This window comes from Monodon monoceros, unplaced genomic scaffold (genome assembly GCF_005190385.1).
Source record: "Monodon monoceros isolate NGI ecotype Baffin Bay Population unplaced genomic scaffold, NGI_Narwhal_1 Super_Scaffold_9, whole genome shotgun sequence".
Classification (NCBI taxonomy): domain Eukaryota; kingdom Metazoa; phylum Chordata; class Mammalia; order Artiodactyla; family Monodontidae; genus Monodon; species Monodon monoceros.
This window is the reverse complement of record NW_021703786.1, coordinates 51,053,926-51,072,550: the sequence shown is the minus strand read 5'-3', so window position 1 is coordinate 51,072,550 and position 18,625 is coordinate 51,053,926. Positions and strand designations below refer to the sequence as shown.

At 52.1% G+C, this 18,625-nt stretch overlaps 1 protein-coding gene across 1 annotated transcript in view; it reads left to right on the top strand.

The window, feature by feature from the left end:
• The window catches only part of RPH3AL (rabphilin 3A like (without C2 domains)), a 177,972-nt gene that overhangs the window by 98,560 nt on the left and 60,787 nt on the right, over positions 1 to 18,625 (top strand).

The following is an 18,625-nucleotide window of genomic DNA, read 5'->3' as shown; positions in this document are numbered from 1 at the left end:
TCTCTCTCTCTCTCTCTCTCTCTCTCTCTCTCTCTCTCTCTCTCTCTATCTCTATCTCTATCTCTATCTCTATCTCTATCTCCCTCCCCTCCCCACCCCTCTCCCCGGGATCTTACTTCCCCCACCAGGGATTGAACCTGGACCCCGGCAGTGAAACTGCTGAGTCCTAACCACTGGACGGCCATGGAATTCCCTACAATTCATGTTTTCTTGAACTGAAAGTTGGAGTTCCCACAGTTAGTCCCAAATTTTTTGTTATTTATATAAAAGCCTCTGGAAGCCTTTGTAGCTCTCCAGGATTGGATGTCTTAAGCAGGGAAACCAAACTTAATTTCTGTGCAAGTTCCTCAGGTGAACCTAACACTCAGTCACTTATTCAGCCTGTTCTGGGTTAATTCTGGGTTAGGGGACTCCAAAAGGAGAAGGGTCCAGAACGGCCACTTCCCTCTGGTCCTCATGGTCAAGGTGGGAAGACAGTACCCTCTAGAGTGATGCTGACTATGGCTGGGACCAAGGTTTCCAGGACTGAGAACAATCAGGAGGGCTGCCTGGAGGAGCTGGCTCCTGAAAGTTGGTTAGGCTTCTGAGAGGCTGAAAGCAGAGCCAAGGGCATTCCAGGGATGGGAGAACAGCACAGCATAGGCATACAGCTGGAAATGGACTGGGCAAGTGCTTGACTATGAGGATTCAGGCCCAGAAGACAGGGAGGACACCCTGGGCCACTCTGCCAGGTGGTGGTCGCTTAGGAGCCAAGTCTCTGGAGAATCAAGAGGGAGGCCCAGACTTAACCTCACAGCCCCCTGCAAAACTTTAGCCCTTGTACAGGGGCTCTCTGGTGTCTGGGAGGGATAGACAATGTTATCTATTCACTCTTTCAACAAATATGTGTTGTCATATAAATATGACAATATACTGATGCAGGCATTGGAGATACACACAGATGCCTGCCCTCTAGGCAGTGGGTGTTAAATGATTATGGGTAATTGATTACAGTTGGGTTTGGGGTTACAGAGGCAGCCCTCTGGGGCTAAGAGAGATCTAACAAGGTAGTGACCAAATTGGGGGTATCAGGAGCCCTCCACTCTGGGCTCACCAATTTCCAGGGTGCCTCCCTATTTATTTCTATCGCTCCTCTCCACCTCCCCACCTTTTGCAATGGCTATAGCACTGGCTCCCAGGAGGTGCGTGGGCAAGGGCAGGCTGCAGAGCAGGGGTGCTGGGGAGATCTCTGACATGGGAAGCATCCAGATCCATGTCTGGGGTCAGATCCTCAGGTGCTCCTGGCCACATGGCAGTGTCCCAAGCAAAAGCCCTGGCAGTGTTCGGCGGCCACAAGCTAATGAGCGTGCGGGTGGAACCCATGATGCTGGTCCTCGGAGCAGCATCCCCTCTAATTGGGCCTGCATGCCCAGGCTGCCTGCTCTCATTATCAGAAGGCTGTGGTGGGAAGGGAGAGGGGCTGGCTGGTTAATTAGAGAGGCCTGGCACTCCTAATTGCTTAGGATCTGAGTCTGCCAGCTTTTACTTTAATTGAAAGTCTGGCTTCACCAATAATAGGGAGGCTGGGAAGGGCTGCTGGAGAGCCCGCCTGAGCCCAGGATGGCACTGTCACTGTGCGGGGGAAGCAATCAGATTTTTCTCTGGTCTCAGCTAAAATGTGCTCCGCGTGTGGGAGCAGAGGAGCCTGCCCATGAAATGATGGTCTCGGTAATGTGTGCTGAGTCCTGGTGAAAAAGAGTGAGGCAGCCCCGCACTTTGCTCAGAGCCTTCAGGGGACATCCAGCTTGTGGGGCGGGGGTGGGGTGGGATGGGCAGGCATCCCCCACCGAGGATGGAGGGCCAGTGGAGGAAAGGGGCCAGGCCAGACCCTGATCCCTGTCCCCAGCCCTGCTCAAGGCTCTGAGGAGCGGTATCCTGCTGAGGTCATCCCAGACCCACAGCAGGCAGTAACCCTGGAGCCACTAATCCCATCACAGGGGCCGCACCCTCATGACCTCTCTTTGAACTCTAATCACCTCCCAAAGGCCCACCTCCAAACACCAGCACATGGAGGGTTAGGACTTCAACACACAAATTTTGAGGGGACACAAATACTTCATCCATAGCACCTACTGAATAGGAACTCTGCCAACAGAGGCAGTGTGTTTAACAAACAGCACTCCTGGGGATTGTGATCCTCCTCAGGCTGGAAGACCCTTGCTCTGGGAATTCCCTGGAGGTCTAGTGGTTAGGACTCTGTGCGCTCACTGCTGAGGGCCTGGGTTCAATCCCTGGTCAGGGAACTAAGATCCCACAAACTGCATGGCATAGGCCAAAAAAAACAACCCTGCTTTAAGGTCCCAGCGCCAGGCCCGGCTCAGGGTGGTGGTGAAGGACCTCACGTGACCGCCTTCCCTCTGCTTGTCTTGCTCCCCTTGCCCTCCCCATATTCTCCCCTGCACCACACCCCCAGACCCTCAGCTTAGAGTCTCCTGCATCCTCCCTCTCCTGCATCCTCTTTGCAAGAGCGAGCCATCCTCGCTCTTGCAAACAGTGAACATGGAGGCCACTGTCTCACCTTGTAATGTCCTTTGGAGTTTATAAAGCACTTTCACAAAAGTCATCCTTCTGGGTCCTTAGGGCAAAGCCATAAGGGAATCAGGGTCAGTGAGGCTATTCCACAGTCACAGATGGAGAACAGGGGCTCAGCTGAGGTGATGTGGGCTGCTCAGGTCACCTGGCCAGATAGTGGGGAGCTGGGTCCCCCAGGGTGAGTTGCTGTGCCATGTTGCCCCTCCATTGCTTCAGACCAAAGCATTCATTATCTCATGCTTTCCCTTCCTTGGAGAAGCAGGGATATCTTATTAAAGAACACAGGAGAAGAAACATCATACTCAATAGTTATTGAAAATTATTCTCATAAAGTCTGGTATAAGACAAGTTCTATGTATCTTTATCACCACTTCTATCCAACATTGTGCTGGAGGCCTAACCACTGCAATCAGGCAAGAAAAAGAAATGTGTAGCATAAGGATTGGAGAATAGCTAAGACTGTCATTATCATGAAAACATGATTATATAACTAGAAAATCTTAAAAACTCTGAATACAAATGGTTAGTATTAGTTGGTGAATTTAGCAAGATGGTTGTATACAAGTTTAATATACATATTAAAAAATCCGGACAGGTGTACCTCAGAGATACTGTGGGTTTTGTTCCACACCACTGCAGTAAAGCAAATATTGCAATACAGTGACAAATTTTTTGGTTTCCCAGTTCATATAAAAGTTATATTTACACTTTAGAGTCTTCCTTTCATGTACAGTTTCTGTGCAGTATGCGATGCTGTTTGATAGTATTTTACCTATAACAGAACTTCTTTTAAAATTGGAGTCAATACTTTCAAACCCTGCCACTGCTTTATCAACTAAGTTTATGTGATAGTCTAAATCCCTTGTTGTCATTTCAACAATCTACTCCCTTCCCCGGGAGTAGATTTCATCTCAAGAAACCACTTTCTTTGCTCATCTATAAGAAACAACTCCTTATCTGTACAAGTTTTATCATGAGACCGCAGCAATTCAGCCACATCCTCAGGCTCCACTTCTAATTGTATTTCTCTTGTTATTTCCACCACATCTACTTCCTCCACAGAAGTCTTGAACCTCTCAAAGTCATCCATGAGGATTGGAATCAACTTCTTCCAAATTTCTGATAATGTTGATATTTTGACCTCTTCCCATGAATCATGAATGTTCTAGTGGCATCTAGAATGGTGACTACTTTCCAGAAGGTTTTCAATTGACTTTGCCCAGATCCATCAGAGGAATCACTATCAATGACAGCTATAGCCCTATGAAATGTATTTCTTAAATAATAAGACTTGAAAGTCAAAATTACTCCCTGATCCATGGGCTGCAGAATGGATGTTGTGTTAGCAGGCATGAAAACAGCATTAATCTCATCGTACATCTCCATCAGAGCCCTTGGGTGACCAGATGCATTGTCAATGAGCAGTCGTATTTTGAACAGAATCTTTTTTTCTCAGAAGAAGGTCTCCACAGTGGGCTTAAAATATTCAGTAAACCATGTTGTACACAGATGTGCTGTCATCAGGCTTTGTTGTTCCGTTTATAGAGCTCAGGTAGAGTAGATTTAGCATAATTCTTAAGGGCTCAAGGATTTCAGAATGGTAAATGAGCGTTGTCTTTAACTGAAATCTTCATTAGCCCCTACTAAGAGAGTCAGCCCGCCCTTTGAAGCTCTGAAGCCAGGCACTGACTTCCTCTCTCTGGCTATGGCATCTCCTTCCAGTAGAGGGCCGTTTCATCTGTGTTGAAAATCTGCTGTTGAGTGTAGCCACCTTCATTAATGCTCTTGGCTTGATCGCCTGGATAACTTGCTGCAGCTTCGGCATCAGCACTGGCCGCTTCCCCTTGCTCTTTTCTGTTACGGAGACGGCTTCTTTCCTTAAACCTCGCGAACCAACCTCAACTAGCTTCAGACTTCTGCAGCATCCTCACCTCTCTCAGCCTTCATAGAACTGAAGAGAGTTAGGGCCTTGCTCTGGATTAAGCCCTTCCTTAAGGGCATGTTGTGGCTGGTCTAATCTTCTATCCAGACCACTCAAACTTTTTCCATATTCATAGTAAGGCTGTTTCACTTTCTTGTCATTCGTGGGTTCACTGGAGTAGCACTTTTTATTTCCTTCAAGAACTTTTGCTTTTTATTCGCAACTTGGCTGACTGTTCGGTGCAAGAGACCTAGCTTTAGTCTGGCTTGGCTTTCTTTTTTTTTTAATATTTATTTGGTTGCACTGGGTCTTAGTTGCGGCAGGCGGGCTCCTTAGTTGCGGAGCACCAACTCCTTAGTTGCAGCATGTGGGCTCCTTAGTTGTGGCTCACAGTCTCCTTAGTTGTGGCTCGCAGGCTCCTTAGCTGCAGCTTGCCAGCTCCTTAGTTGCAGCACATGGGCTCCTTAGTTGTGGCATGCAAACTCTTAGTTGCGGCATGCATGTGGGATCTAGTTCCGTGCCCAGGGATCGAAGTCCGGCCCCCTGCATTGGGAGTGCGGAGTCCTACCCACTGTGCCACCGGGGAAGTCCCCTGGCTTGGCTTTCGACATGGCTTCCTCACCAAGCTTAACCATTTCTAGCTTTTGATTTAAAGAGAGAGACATGTGACTCTTCCTTTCAGCTGAACACCTAGAGGCCATTGGAGGGTTAGTAAATGGCCTAATTTCAATATTGTTGTGTCTCAGGGAATAGGGTAACATCAGAGATCACTGATCACAGATCACGTAACAAATATAATAATAATGAAACAATTTGAAATATTGTGAGAATCACCAAAAGGTAATGCAGAGACACAAAGTGAGCAAATGCCGTCGGGAAAATGGCACCGACAGACTTGCTCAACGTAGGGTTGCCACAAACCTTCAATTTGTAAAAAATGCGATATCTGCCAAGCGTAGTAAAGCAGAGCGCGATAAAATGAGGTGTGCCTGTATTTCTATACACCTGCTGCAAAAATGAGCGAAAATAAGAATTCTAGTGTATGGCAGAGGAGACACGGATGTGCGGTGGGAAAAGAATGGTCTTTTGGGTAAATGACGCATGGTCACTTGGATACTGATATGGAAAAGATGGATCGTGACTTTTACCTCCCACTAGGCACAAAAGTCAATTCCAGCTTGATTTCACACGTAAATGTGAAAGGTAAAATAATATTTGGGAGGATAAATACATAAGCAAACAAATAACAAAGAAAGAACACACTTTAAGGCGAAGCAGTGGCAGATTTGAGGACCCCAGGTGCACCCACATGGCCTTGTCCAAAGCCCACCCTCCCCCTGTATTCCCTTGATACCAGCAGTGGCCGGCTAGCTGCCCTCACCACCACTGGGGGGAACCAGCTTTTCTACCTACTTTCCTAAGACCTTCAGAAGCAGCCTGAGTGTTCTCAGGATGTTCCCAATGCAAAAGCTAAGCACCTGAGGCTGGGTTGAGCCCACCTCAAGGGGCCCAGGCCTGTGTGGGCAGGAGGATGGAGCAGCCCTCTTGGGGGACTTACACCTCCTTGGGAGCTGACTCAGCTCCGTAGGCCCATCCTTGAAAATGAAACTGAATTTCATGAAGATCTTATCTCTCTGCAGAATTTTTTGATTCATTCATTCTTTAAGGTTTTATTGGGTGCTGACTATATGCCAGGCCCTGCAGGTACCGTGATGAGCAAGGTAGGCCTTGTCCTTGTACCCACCGCTTGTCACAACGAGACCCCTTACTTCTCTCTTCTCGGTACTGTGCCAGACTCTGTTCTAAGGGCTTTTCACTTGTTAACTCATTCCTGTCAACCCAACAGTCCTCCTGTCAACCCAGTGGGCTCAGCACCTTTATCATCCCCCCTTTACAGATGGGGAAACTGAGGCTCAGAATGGTTAAGTACTTTTCCCGAGATCACTCAGCCAGTCAGTTGTGGAGCCAGGATTTGATCCCAGGCAGTCTGGTTCCGAGCATCCTTGCCATTACCGCTATACCACATCACCCCCATGGAGTTTATGAGCTAGAAAGGCGAGATGGACAAGAACAAGTAAATACAACAATTCCAGAAAGTGGGAGGCAGAAACCTAAAAAGTGAAGGCGGGGGGCACTCGAACAGCCAGTGGGGAGGGCGTGGGAAGGGAGCTATTTTATTTCGGATGCGCAGCATGGGCCTCTACGAAGAGGCGACGTCTGAGCTGGGACTGTGATGAGGAAGCGTGAGATCTGGCAGAAAGTATCCCAGGCAGGGGGAGCGGCGTGGATGGGGCACTGGGTGAGAAAGAGCACAACGTAAGTGAGGACCAGAACGGAGGCCAGGGAGGCAAGGGAAGGGGGAGGCCCCACCGATGACCCTTCACATCTCCGTAGCCTGGCCCTTGCTGGGTCTGTGTGGTGGCAGCTGCCCCACCCTGCTCCTTGGATTAATTTGGGTTCCCCCAAATCAGAGGCAAGTTAAAAACTTATTTACTTTTTAATTTGTGGTAAAATGTACAAACATAAAATATACCATTTAAATCATTTTTATGTGTACAGTTCAGGGGCGTTAAGTACCTTCACATCGTTGTGTGGCCATCACCACCATCATCTCCAGAGCTTTCTCTTCTTGCAGAACTGAAGTTCTATACCCATTAAATGGTAATTCCCCATCCCCACCCACCACCCCAGGCCCTGGCACCCCACTTCTTTCTGGCCCTATGTGTTTGACTACTCTGGGTGCCTCATATAAGCGTTCATGCAGTGTCTGTCTTCTTGTGAACTGGCTTCTGTCACTTTGCGTAATATCTGTCACTTTGCGTAATATCTTCAAGGTCCATCCATGTGGTAGCACGTGTGAGAACGTCCTTCCTTTTTAAGGCTAAATAATAATATTGTGTATGTACACGTGATCCATTCATCTGGCAATGGACACTTGGTTTGCTTCCACGTTTTAGCTCTCGTGAATCGTGCTCCTGTGAATATGGGTGTGCAAATATCTCTTTGAGACTCTGCTTTCAGTTCTTGTGGGTGTATACGCAGAAGTGGAAGCGCTGGATCATGGGGGAATTCTGTTTAATTTTTGGAGGACCCGTCATATGGTTTTCCCCGGCGGGTGCACCATTTTACAATCGCACCAACAGTGAACGAGGGTTGGGAGGGGGCAGTTTTCTGCAGGGCCTCCCTCCCGAATGGGAGGCGCAGTGAAAGTCATCCCTGGCTCCCTGTCCCCTGCTCCCTTTCCAGACCCAGCGCTCAGCATCTCTGTCCCTCAGGTGCGGCCGCCAAAACAGCAAGCTTCTTGAGCAACAGCTGTTTCGTCTGAGCTGCCTCCACACTGGCCCTGCAATGTCCTTTTTCCTCCTCGACCTAATTCAGATGTTAGGAGACGTGTGTTTGTGCCTCATTACGAAGATGGATTTTTCATTCAGCTACTGATGTTTCCTAAATTCCCGGAAAAAGTCACTTAATTCGTCTGCCCCGAGGGCCCTCTCTGACTGCTTGGCAGGAATTGACTTGGCTGCCGTTGCCGGGATGGGAGGATTGGACCAGACCCCACACAGCATCTTGGAACATCTGCCTCGGTCAGGAGTCTGACGACCAGAACATCTCCGTCAAGGCCCCCTTCTTCCTTGCTGCCCTGGTGCCTGCACCGTGGCTTTTCCTCCCCCAGAGTAGCTTCTTTCTTTCCACTTTGTGCAGTTCAGAGCCCTTCTCATAGCCCGGTCTGACACTGACCTCCAGCTCAGGGTCATCAGGACAAATGCAGCGGAGGAGCTGCTGAGAGCCAGGCTGGGCTCCCGGTGGCAAGGCCCCGAGTGTCCTGGAGAGAGGCCAGCGCCATGGTCATTGGCCATCTGGAGACCCTGCCCACTTAGCGCACCTTCCAGCCAAGCCCTGCCCTCTAGGAACTCACCTGGTGACAGATAATGCAGCTCGGTGTGACAAGTGCTGTAGATGCAGAAGGCACGGAGTGAGCCCAGGGTGGAGGGGCGGGGGCGGCTGGCCCCTGAGAGGCACGGGAGGCTGCAGCGTGGAGCTCACTTTGAGCTGAGCCTGGAAGGGTGGATACCCAGGGGGCAGGGGTGGTGCATTTCAGGAGGAAGTGCAGGGACCGGTGGGCATTTGGCGGAGCTGGTGGATGTTGGGGAGGGAGGGAGAAGGAGGGGGTGATGGCGAGAGGCAGGCCGAGGGAGGGAGAGAATGAAGCGAGGATCTGGCGGGAGAGCCATCAAAGGGTGCTAAGCAGGTGATGGCTGTCAGGTGCGTCTCTGGGGGGTTTAAGTCCAGAGGTGGATTTGGAGGAGGGAACGTGTAGCGGGTTGGAGAGAGCCTGTCGGATGCTGGATTATCCAATTAGCAATAATGAAGGCCTGAATTCAGGCAAGAACAACCAGGATGGGGACTTCAAAGACGGTGAAGAGTTAGAAATAACAAAAGCTGCCAGTGATGGAGAGCTCACTCCGGGCCAGGCCCCTGCTGAGTTATCAGCCACCCTTCCCTCCCCTGTAACTCCTTCTTTTCCGGGCTGCTCACACACCCTTCAGGGGCAGGACTGGGCTGGGGACACTGGGCCTGGGCCCACCTTCTCTTGCTCCAGACGCCCTTCATCCTGCCCCTGTTAGGCCTGGCCTCTTCCCTCGTCTGCATCTCTCCCAGGGCCGCAGACCTCTGCACTTCGGCTTCTGCCGCCTGCCTTTGCTCAGCACTCTCCCCCGATATACACATCCTACCCGTGTCTGAAGTCCAATTGAGGGCGTGGGTCCCTGTGTATGTCAGAGGATGGACATAGCTGGTGGGGTGGGATAGGGGCGGGGCCGGTGTTGCCTAAACTCATACTGACTGCTATACCTGCACCTGTGCTGAGTGGACCGGGCGTCTTGGGCTGTCCAGCAGTTTCCTCCTGTGAAGCTCAGGTCAGCCCAGTCCCTGCAGGATCACCACCCCAGAACCTGCTCCCCAGGGGCCTGCACAGATCAGTGAGCTAAAGCTCATTTCTCTGCATCTCCGGAATACAGCTCGGTTTGTTGTTATTTTAAAGCCATGGCAGGTTTGCTTCCCACTTGGCTTTGGCTCAGGCTGTGATTGCGTCTGTGTCCTCTCAGCAGGCGGAAGCCAGGGTGGGGGTCGGCATGTGCTTCTTAAAGCCGCCTCTGCCCCTGATGTTCCTGTGATGCCATAAGTCCCTCAGAGGCCCCTGGAGGTCAGTAGGCAAAAGGCGGTGATTATACCCATTTTCCAGATGGAGAAACTGAGGCTCAGAGGGATAACTTGCTCCTGGTGGCACAGCCAGGCCCTTGCAGTTCTTCCTACCTCTTGGTTCAGAACTTTGCCCACATGCCCTCTGGGAAGTAAAGAGAGCTGAAGACACGCAGGAGACCCCCAAAGGAAGGTGTTGTCTGGTGCCAGCTTGTCCATGGAGTGCAAAGGCCATTGGCTAAGTGCCTGCAACACTGGGGAAGGGATGGTAGCCCCAACACTAGGGCTCACCATCCATAGTCAGGTGTGGTACCCTGAGCACCCCTGAGGCAGGACCCTGCCCCCCAGAGTTTGTCACACCCCTAAGGTGGCTGAGCAGCAGCTGAACACACATGGGGTGTCTGTAGTTGTTGAGTCATGGACTGGTCAGTGTGAGGCTAGCCCCTCACTGAGTGGGCAGAGTGTCTGTAGGCTTGGGCTTGGGTTGGGTTTGGGGACACCAGCCAGGCTTCCGCACTGAGACATCCATCCGTCTGGCACCCCCTTGGGCCCCTCGCTACCCCCCTCAGTGGCTCTTCTCCCGGAGTCTGGTCAGTGTAGCGAGCCCGCCGGCAGCAGGAAGCCGTGTTGGCAAATCTGTTTAGCGGCTGTTACCAGGAACAGTAATTTTGTGCAGCCTCTTGTCCTCTGTTGCGGTAAATAACAGATAATGACATTTCCAGTCCGAACTGTGGCCAGCGCCGCCCACGTGGCCCTCGCCTCAACAACTGCGCCCCGCAAGCTGCCACCCTTCGCAGGCCCTGCGATTCTTCATCGCTCTCAAATTGCCCCTGTTTTTCCTGCTGCGTTGCTTCCCGCACAGCTGTTTGCTGTTCACTGACCTTAACTGGAGGTGGGTTTAGCCTGTCCTTCTGTTTCCCCGCGGGGAAACCAGGATGCCGCTCTTGTGGATAGAGGGAGCAGGGGGGAGCATGGGAGCCGGCTCCTCACCTGGGCACCCTTTAGCCCGGGCCTCCAAACCAGGAAAGAGCCGGGCCTTTCTCAGAGGGGACTTTTTTTTTTTGTGCGCGGTGCACGGGCCTCTCACTGTTGTGGCCTCTCCCGCTGCGGAGCACAGGCTCCGGATGCGTAGGCTCAGCGGCCATGGCTCACGGGCCCAGCCGCTCCGCGGCATGTGGGATCTTTCCGGACCGGGGCACGAACCCGCGTCCCCTGCATCGGCAGGCGGACTCTCAACCACTGCGCCACCAGGGAAGCCCTCAGAGGGGACTTTTGAGCTCTCTCCTTCCAAACCCTTTCCTCACCCTTGTCATCCTGCCTTCCATAGGAGGGATGACTCTCCCAGGTTACAGATGCAGAAACTGAGGCTGAGAGGGGTTATGATCTGCCAAGCCTTCCAGAGACCCCTCTGCCCAAGAACCACATCTGCCTTGCTGAGTTTCCAGGCGCAGACAGGAGTGTAGTCTGGGCCCCCCAGGGAGTGAGGCCCGAGCACCTGGCTGCCACTGCGGGGCCTCCCCACCCGGCTCCTGACTGCCTGCAGTGGAGTATCATCCACTTTCTAGCTCACTCTCTGCTTCTCTGCTTCTTCGTCTTGCTCAGGTGTGGCTTTTTCCCTCCGGCTGAAGTCTTCAGTGGCAGTCTACTGCCACTCTGTTCTACTGCCTAGAATAGAGTCTAACCGCCGCCACTTGGTATCCAGGGCCCTCAGTCCATTCGTGGCCTGAGCACAAGCTGCTGACCGTAGCAGCCTAAACTGCATACCGAGCTGGGGGTTCCGAGGCCTGAGGGTCAGAGCTGACTCTACCTGGCCCAGGCCTGTCACCGCGCTCCCTGGAGCTCTGTCCTGCGCATCACCAGGGTCCTCAGCTGGTCATTAGTGCTGCTGCTCCTGGGACGCTAAGAAGCCCTAGGGCGTCCGTCAAGTCCGCTGTATTTTTCAAATTAAAAAAGAATCAGTTCCAGTGACAGGTACTTACTGGCTTCGAGGACGTTTACTGTGTCCAAGCACTGGAGTGGGCACAGAGAAGGGAGAGGGTATTTTCACATAAACTGACCTTTTGAGAGTTAGGATAACCCCGGAAAGTCAGAGAAGACGGTGCTGACCCTGGGACAGGTGAGGCTGCCGAGGAGCTGAATGTCCACACTGGGCTGGTGGGGGGAATCTGCGCTAACTTGGCTTCCTGTGGACCCTGGATTGGCCTTCGCTAGTCTCCCCAAGCCCTCCCCACTCCCCACCCTGATCTCTTTGGCCCAGCAGCTTGAATTTGTTGTCTGGCCGAACTGTCTGCATCCAGCCCCGCTCCTCTGGCTCTGCGCTGGGGCCCCTCTGCTCCCCCAGGTCCTGGCCCCACCCCCACGGAGGCCCCTCCCCCTTCTTATGCCCTCCCCCTCCACCAGCTCCATCAGAGCCCAAATGCTCATATCTCCTTCAGCCTAAACAAACATTTATTGAGCACCTACAGTGTGCCAAGCACCAGTCCAGGTTCCAGAGTGACCTCAGGGTCAGGCCAAGCCTCGGCCCCTCCTGAAGCACCTGTTCTAAGGGTGGTGAAACTGACAGTAGATGCGCTCAGACCAATATCGAAAGTTCACCCATCCACACGGCCTCTCACTTGCCTTGCGTTCCCAAGCTTCAGGCAGTGCCGTGTGCTGGCCCTCCCTCGTCTCTGTCCCCTGCCTTCCTCCCAAGCTCTGGACCTGGGTGTCACCTGCGGCGGGACAACTCTTCCAAGGAGTCCACTCGCACTGCAAGTATCCATGTGTCCAAAGCCGAATATTTTGCCGGCCGCTCGTCCCCACTCTGTTAACATGACCACCGTCCGTCCTGTTGGCCAGCTGGCAGCCTCTAGAATGAACCAGAGTCCTTCCTTTTCCTCACCTTCCATACCCAGCTAGGATTGGAATTCCATAGGCATCTGGGAATGTTCTGGAAAAAGAGCCTCTGCTGAGAATACAGAGGACAAATTGACCAGGAGTGACTGAATCTGTATTTTCAGCAAAGGTGCTTTTTCTGAAACTCAGATCTGATCGTGCCCCTCCCCTCCTTAAAAACCACCATCGGCCCCCAGATGTCTGCAGAATCCCAACCCCACAGTCCATGATGCTTGTCAGTCAGCCCCTCCCTTCCTTCCTAGCCAACTACATGCCAGACGCCTGCTAAACTTGGGGATTTAAACAAGAACAACAATGTCCTTTTTCTAGAGGGAGCATAGTCACAGGGTAGACAATTTCAATATGATGCAATTAACACTCCTCTAGAGATGTTGATCCATATTGGGAGCGTGCAGGAGGGAGTAACTAGTGCTTCCCCTGGGGGGAAATCAAGGAAGGAGTCACAGAGGAGGAGACATTTGAGTTGTTCCTGAAGGATGCGTAGGAGTTCGCTAGTCATGAGGCAAAGCCTGGGTGAAAGCATAGAGGCAGGGAAGTACCTAGAGTGTTGGGAACAGGCAGTGAGGCGTTTGGGGCTGGCATGGTGGGCTTGGTGAGGCTGGAGAGTTAGGCGGGGGCCGAGGAGGAAGGCTCTCACATATGTGTGCATCCATCTTCTTGTTTCTGTGCCCTCAGCCTGTGAGCCTCGCTGTGTTCTCCACCTAGTCCAGGGCCTGGTAGCAGCAGGGCCTTAGGAAGTGTTTGCTGAATGCTCTTGACGTCATTGGCCCAACCTGCAGCTAAAGTTGCTGCCCACCGAATTCTAGGGGGAGGGATGGTGAAGGTCCACCGGAAACCCCCACCTGGCCTTCCCATGGAGATTTCAAGCGTTCCCAAAGCAGGGCTGCGACTTCAGTATCTTTGGGGATCCGTCCCACAGGCTGGTCGCACAGCCTAGAGCCATAGAATTTCGGAGCTAGGATCTGCTCAGCACACCTGGCCAGGGGCTCCTTGCCTGGCCCTCCCTCCAAGTTATGGCTTTGCGGCAGCCCCAGAGGAGCCAGGCTCACTTGTAGCCTTAGCTGGGAGGCTGCTGATAGGGGCGGGGTGTTTTTAGGATGCTGGTTGTGAGGACAGAAAACCAAAATGATCCAGCCTCTCCCTTGGCCGTGCTCTTGTAACAGAGCCTGGGCCGGGTGGCTACCGGGTGGCAGGCACGCCTCTGGGTGAGAGATTATCCGTGGGAGGCCCCAGCCCAATGCTGAGGTTGGTTATGCAACCGTGGCCTGGCTGAGGGAGGCTGGAGCTGGCTGTGTCTGGGGCCTTTAATTCCCTGAGTTCATGTTCCCGGGATGGCCAGTGTCTGTCTCAGCCATGTGTCTTCAGACCACCACTGTCCACTGGAGAACCCCATCCACTTCCTCCCTCTCAGGACATCCCTTTCCTGGCCCCATCGGCATCCTTCTCAACTAGGGTGGGGGTCATAGCGGGCATGCGTGAGAGGCAAGACGGAGAGTGGGACCCCAGTCCGGCCCTCCACTTACTCTCCTTGGGTGGCCCCGGACAAGTTACCTGGGCTGTCTGCCCCAGTGCCGTCATCTGAGTGACTAATCTGTGAGAAGCGCTCCTGCTGTGCCCAGCAACTCACTACGTGTTATATAAGCTCTTGCTTTTTATGATTACGAGCCTGGGTCCCCATCCTGGCTCTGCCACCTCCTGGTGACATGAACTTAGCCAAGCCACCCAGGATCTCCGAGGGTGAGGATGCCTTCCTCATCCAAGGCATCCGGATCATGAAAACTCCCTCACAGGGCTGTTGTGAACATAAACGGGATTAAATGTGATAATGTGTGTTGAGCGCTGAGCTGGGCGCCAGGCACGGAGTAAGTGCTCAGTAAACGGTGACTGTTATCATTATTATGAGTTGTAATTCTAAGTAGCCACCTGGCAGGGAGCAAGAGGACGTGAGCCCGCTCCCTCCACCACCTGGGCCGTCCTCTGCCCTGACTCCCTCCCGGCCAGAGTGGGCTGGGAGAGCTGCAGGCCACCGTGTGACGTGGTGGTCCCGGGAGACCGCTGGGCCAGGGATTTGGATGGAGCCACGTGGACCCGCGGCTGAGAGGCCAGAGGACTTGATGAGCTCAACCATGGCCCAGGCCCCGTCAGTTCCAGGAACGAGGGGTTTCTTCCTTTAGGGCTGGAAGGAGCTAGTGAGGGTTCCAGGAGTGGTCCCCGAAGGACCGGCAGGACCCAATCGGGAGGAGCCGGCCATGATCAGAGCTTCAGGAAAGCTCAGTGTGGGTCAGGGAGCCCCCACGTGCACTGGACTCCATCTACCCCAGAGTCTTCCCTCTCGGCAGGTTGGCCCAGGGACGGGGGGCCCCAGGGTGCACTCCAGGCCTGGGAGACTTTAGGAGGGTTGTGCCCGAGAACCCCTTAGAGAACCATTCACCGATTACTTTTTTTTTTAATTGAAGTATAGTTTATTCACAGTGTTTCAGGTGTACAGCAAAGTGATTCAGCTATAGATATAGAGATATATTCTTTTTCGGATTCTTTTCCATTTAGGTTATTATAAGACATCAAATATACTTCCCTGTGCTATACAGTAGGTCCTTGGGTTTTTTTGTAATTTTAATTTTATTTTAGAGTATAGTTGATTTACAGTGTTGTGTTAGTTCCAGGCGTACAGCAAAGTGATTCAGTTATATATACACGTATTATATATGCATATAACATATATAGATATACTCTTTTTCAGATTCTTTTCCGTTATAGGTTATTACAAGATATTAAGTAGAGTTCTCTGTGCTATAAAGTAGGTCCTTGTTGTTTATCTGTTTTATACATAGTAGTGTATGTCTGTTAACCTCTAACTCCTAATTTATCCCTTCCCACCCCCTTCCCCTTCCATAACCGTAAGTTTTTTTTCTATGTGTGACACCCATTGATTTCCTCCCTCATTCACCCCTGGGGAGAATCAGTGCTATCGCCTGTCCCCACACAAGGCCCCGTGAGACCCAAGGTCCCCTTAGAGCTTGGGAGGGAGAAGTGCGGAGTCCCCACCTGTCCTTTTTCCCCATCGGGACTTCAGAGCAGTTATTTTAGCCTTTCAAAACCCAGACTCCCTTTAGATAAATGTAGAAACCTTCCACCTTTTTTAATGCTATTTGAAATTTCAAAATAATATTTTATGTTTGTAAAAAGTGAGCATACTGTTGAATGTGCTTTTCCCCCTACAAGTGCCCTGTCCTTGGCCCTGGAGGGTCTGGCACCCCCTCAGAGGGAAACACCCCAGCCTCGGGGGTCGACATTGGCCCTCGCCTGAGACGCACCGGCTCCCCCGGCCATCCCCTCAGCCCTCAGCCCTTCCATGATTTGTGCACAATTCCCTTCCACCAAGTGTTTCTGCCTTGTCACGACTCAGTCTCACCAGGAGTCAGTGCTCCGTCTGCGCAACCCAGAGTTTGTACGTCTCTTCACCCCAAGGGGCTGAGTACCCACCGTGCCCCACACAGACGCTTGCTGAAGGAATGAATGAATTCCTCGAGACCCGGGGCTGTGTGTCATGTGGTCCCGTTTTGATCGTACGTTATTAGATTTGCTGGTCTTTAAAACCTCCCTCTCAGCTTCATTCTGAATAACCCGTCTCCACTCCTTTGCCCAAACTCTCGTCTGCAGCCGTGGTGCAACCACTGACCCTCCTGTCACCCACCGTGCGTGCCCCCAGGGCCCGTCGAGACAGCTCAAATCTTTGCTTCCCACGTTTGCCTGGGAAAGAGGCAAAAACCCAGCATGGAGTCTCCATTTTTTTGTTTTTATTTTTTGCGGTACGCGGGCCTCTCACTGTTGTGGCCTCTCCCGTCGCGGAGCACAGGCTCTGGACGCTCAGGCTCAGCGGCCGTGGCTCACGGGCCCAGCCGCTCCGCGGCATGTGGGATCTTCCCGGACCGGGGCACGAACCCGCGTCCCCTGCATCGGCAGGCGGACTCTCAACCACTGCGCCACCAGGGAAGCCCTAGGCATGCCTTTTCAGTATGCGCTTATGAATGTTCATCTCGAGCTCCTTCCATTGCCTTTTTAACCCTCCTCTCCTCAGGATGCGGGGCTGACGGTAGCGAGTGGCAGGAGATGGAAGGCAGTGCTTTGGAAGCTAGTCCTGAAATCTGCAGTGTTGCCTTTCAGCTGGGAGAGGTGGCTGGGGGCTGCCCAGGACTGAGGTCTGCAAGTGGTCCCCACGTAGCATCAGCGGCTCATCTGGTGGGGAGCTGGGGAGGGTTCACTCAAAGGAGGCGGTGCAGCCTTCCAGAGACCGAGGTGAAGAGTGGCCCTGCGTGGGGTAGTACACCTGCCACCCGGAGCCAGGACATAGGAAGGCTGGCGTTTCCCCGGCATGGCACCAGTGTTGGAAGCACAGAGAGACTTGTCTTCCTTCTGAAATTCTTCTCCGGGCGCCCCCTGGCTTCTGTCTCAGGCCAAGCAGCAGGTGGCTGGCATTCTTAAGGCTGTGCATCTTTGGGTGACTCAGTATTTGCAGTGGTCAGGGCTCAGGTCAGCATGCCCTGAGCCCTGCTGGCCCCCAGACTGTGTCCTAATGAACAGGAGGGCCCTGGCTGTGCCCTCTCCCACTTGAGGCTCGACCGAGTGTGGTGTTCTGGAAGGGGAGCCGGGGCCCAGGGAGCCAGCCCTGCCTTCACCTGAGCCCCTGGTGGAGAAGGAAGGCTTGGATGAATCTCTTGTCTGAGCAGAAACCTAGAGCTCAAACAGTGCAAGGTCCACATCCCAGCTCCTCGTGGTCAGGTTACTTAGCCTCAAGCCTCAGATCCTGAGTTGATAAAATAGGGACCGTAATACCCACTTCTTAGTGTGGTTATGAAAATTAAGTGAGATTCTACATAAAGCACCTACCTTGATGCCTGGTGTAGCACCAGGGCTCGAGAAAGTATATAAATATTTATAATATGTACATCAATATCTAAAGTATATAAATATTTTTAATGTGTACATCAATATCTAACGTACTGAAAGTCATTTGGCAGCAGAACCTGGGTTCCAGATACTGAGTCTGTCTATAGCAAGGAGGCCATGTCTAGCCCCTGCACTCCTGGCCCTCCAGGGCTGGTGATGCACCTCCAAGCCTGGCTGATGTCTTGGGGTTGAGCAGGACTGATCCTGTGATCAGAGGGGTCAGTGACCGATGGACACCACCTGCGGAGGTGGAGGGGGGTGGAGGCAAGGCTGACTATCTACATTTGAGCCACACTCAACCAGCAAGTCCAGTCTCCCTCCCGTTTGTGCCTATGTCTTCGGCTTCTTTAATCCATCCTGACCCACAAAAATCCAGATAGGGTCAAAAAATGAAGTCGGGGCAAGTGATTTCCCAAAACATTTAGCATAGCCTTCCTTTAAATAGGAATTCTGCTTACCCATTTAAGATAGATTTCGACTTAGCACAATTCAATTTATGTTTTGGCCGGTCTCCTTCCAGATACTTTTCTGTGTATATATCTACTTCTAAATGGATATAGGCACATATACATATCTATATGGTAGAGAATCACACTAGGCTTACTGTTTATAACATGCTTTTTTAACTTAATTTATTGTGAACATTGCTCCATGTCAGTAAATACACAGTTCCGTCGTGATTCTTTTCATTCTTTCTGTTTACGTCGTCATTTTTTATTGCCGAGTACCTTTCTCCAAAACACAATCGGATTTTTTTCCTTGCTGAAGATTTGAGTTTTAGCATGGGGAGCACACTGGGTGGCGTGAAATGCACACTCGTGGGCTGATTTCTTCACGTTGTTCGTGCCTGTGCTGTGATTGTTTGGACACAGCCATTTCTTTACCCTGCTTTCCTGGGGTGAGGGTCGGGGGCAGCCACTCCATGAGCATCATTGCTGCCAGGTTCCTAAGGAGAGACCGTCTCACTGACAAACTTCAGTCGGTGAAACTTGAAGCTCTTGGGCAAGTCCTTTTCCAGTTTCAGTCTTGAAGCTCTTGGGCAAGTCCTTTTCCAGTTTCAGTCTTGAAGCTCTTGGGCAAGTCCTTTTCCAG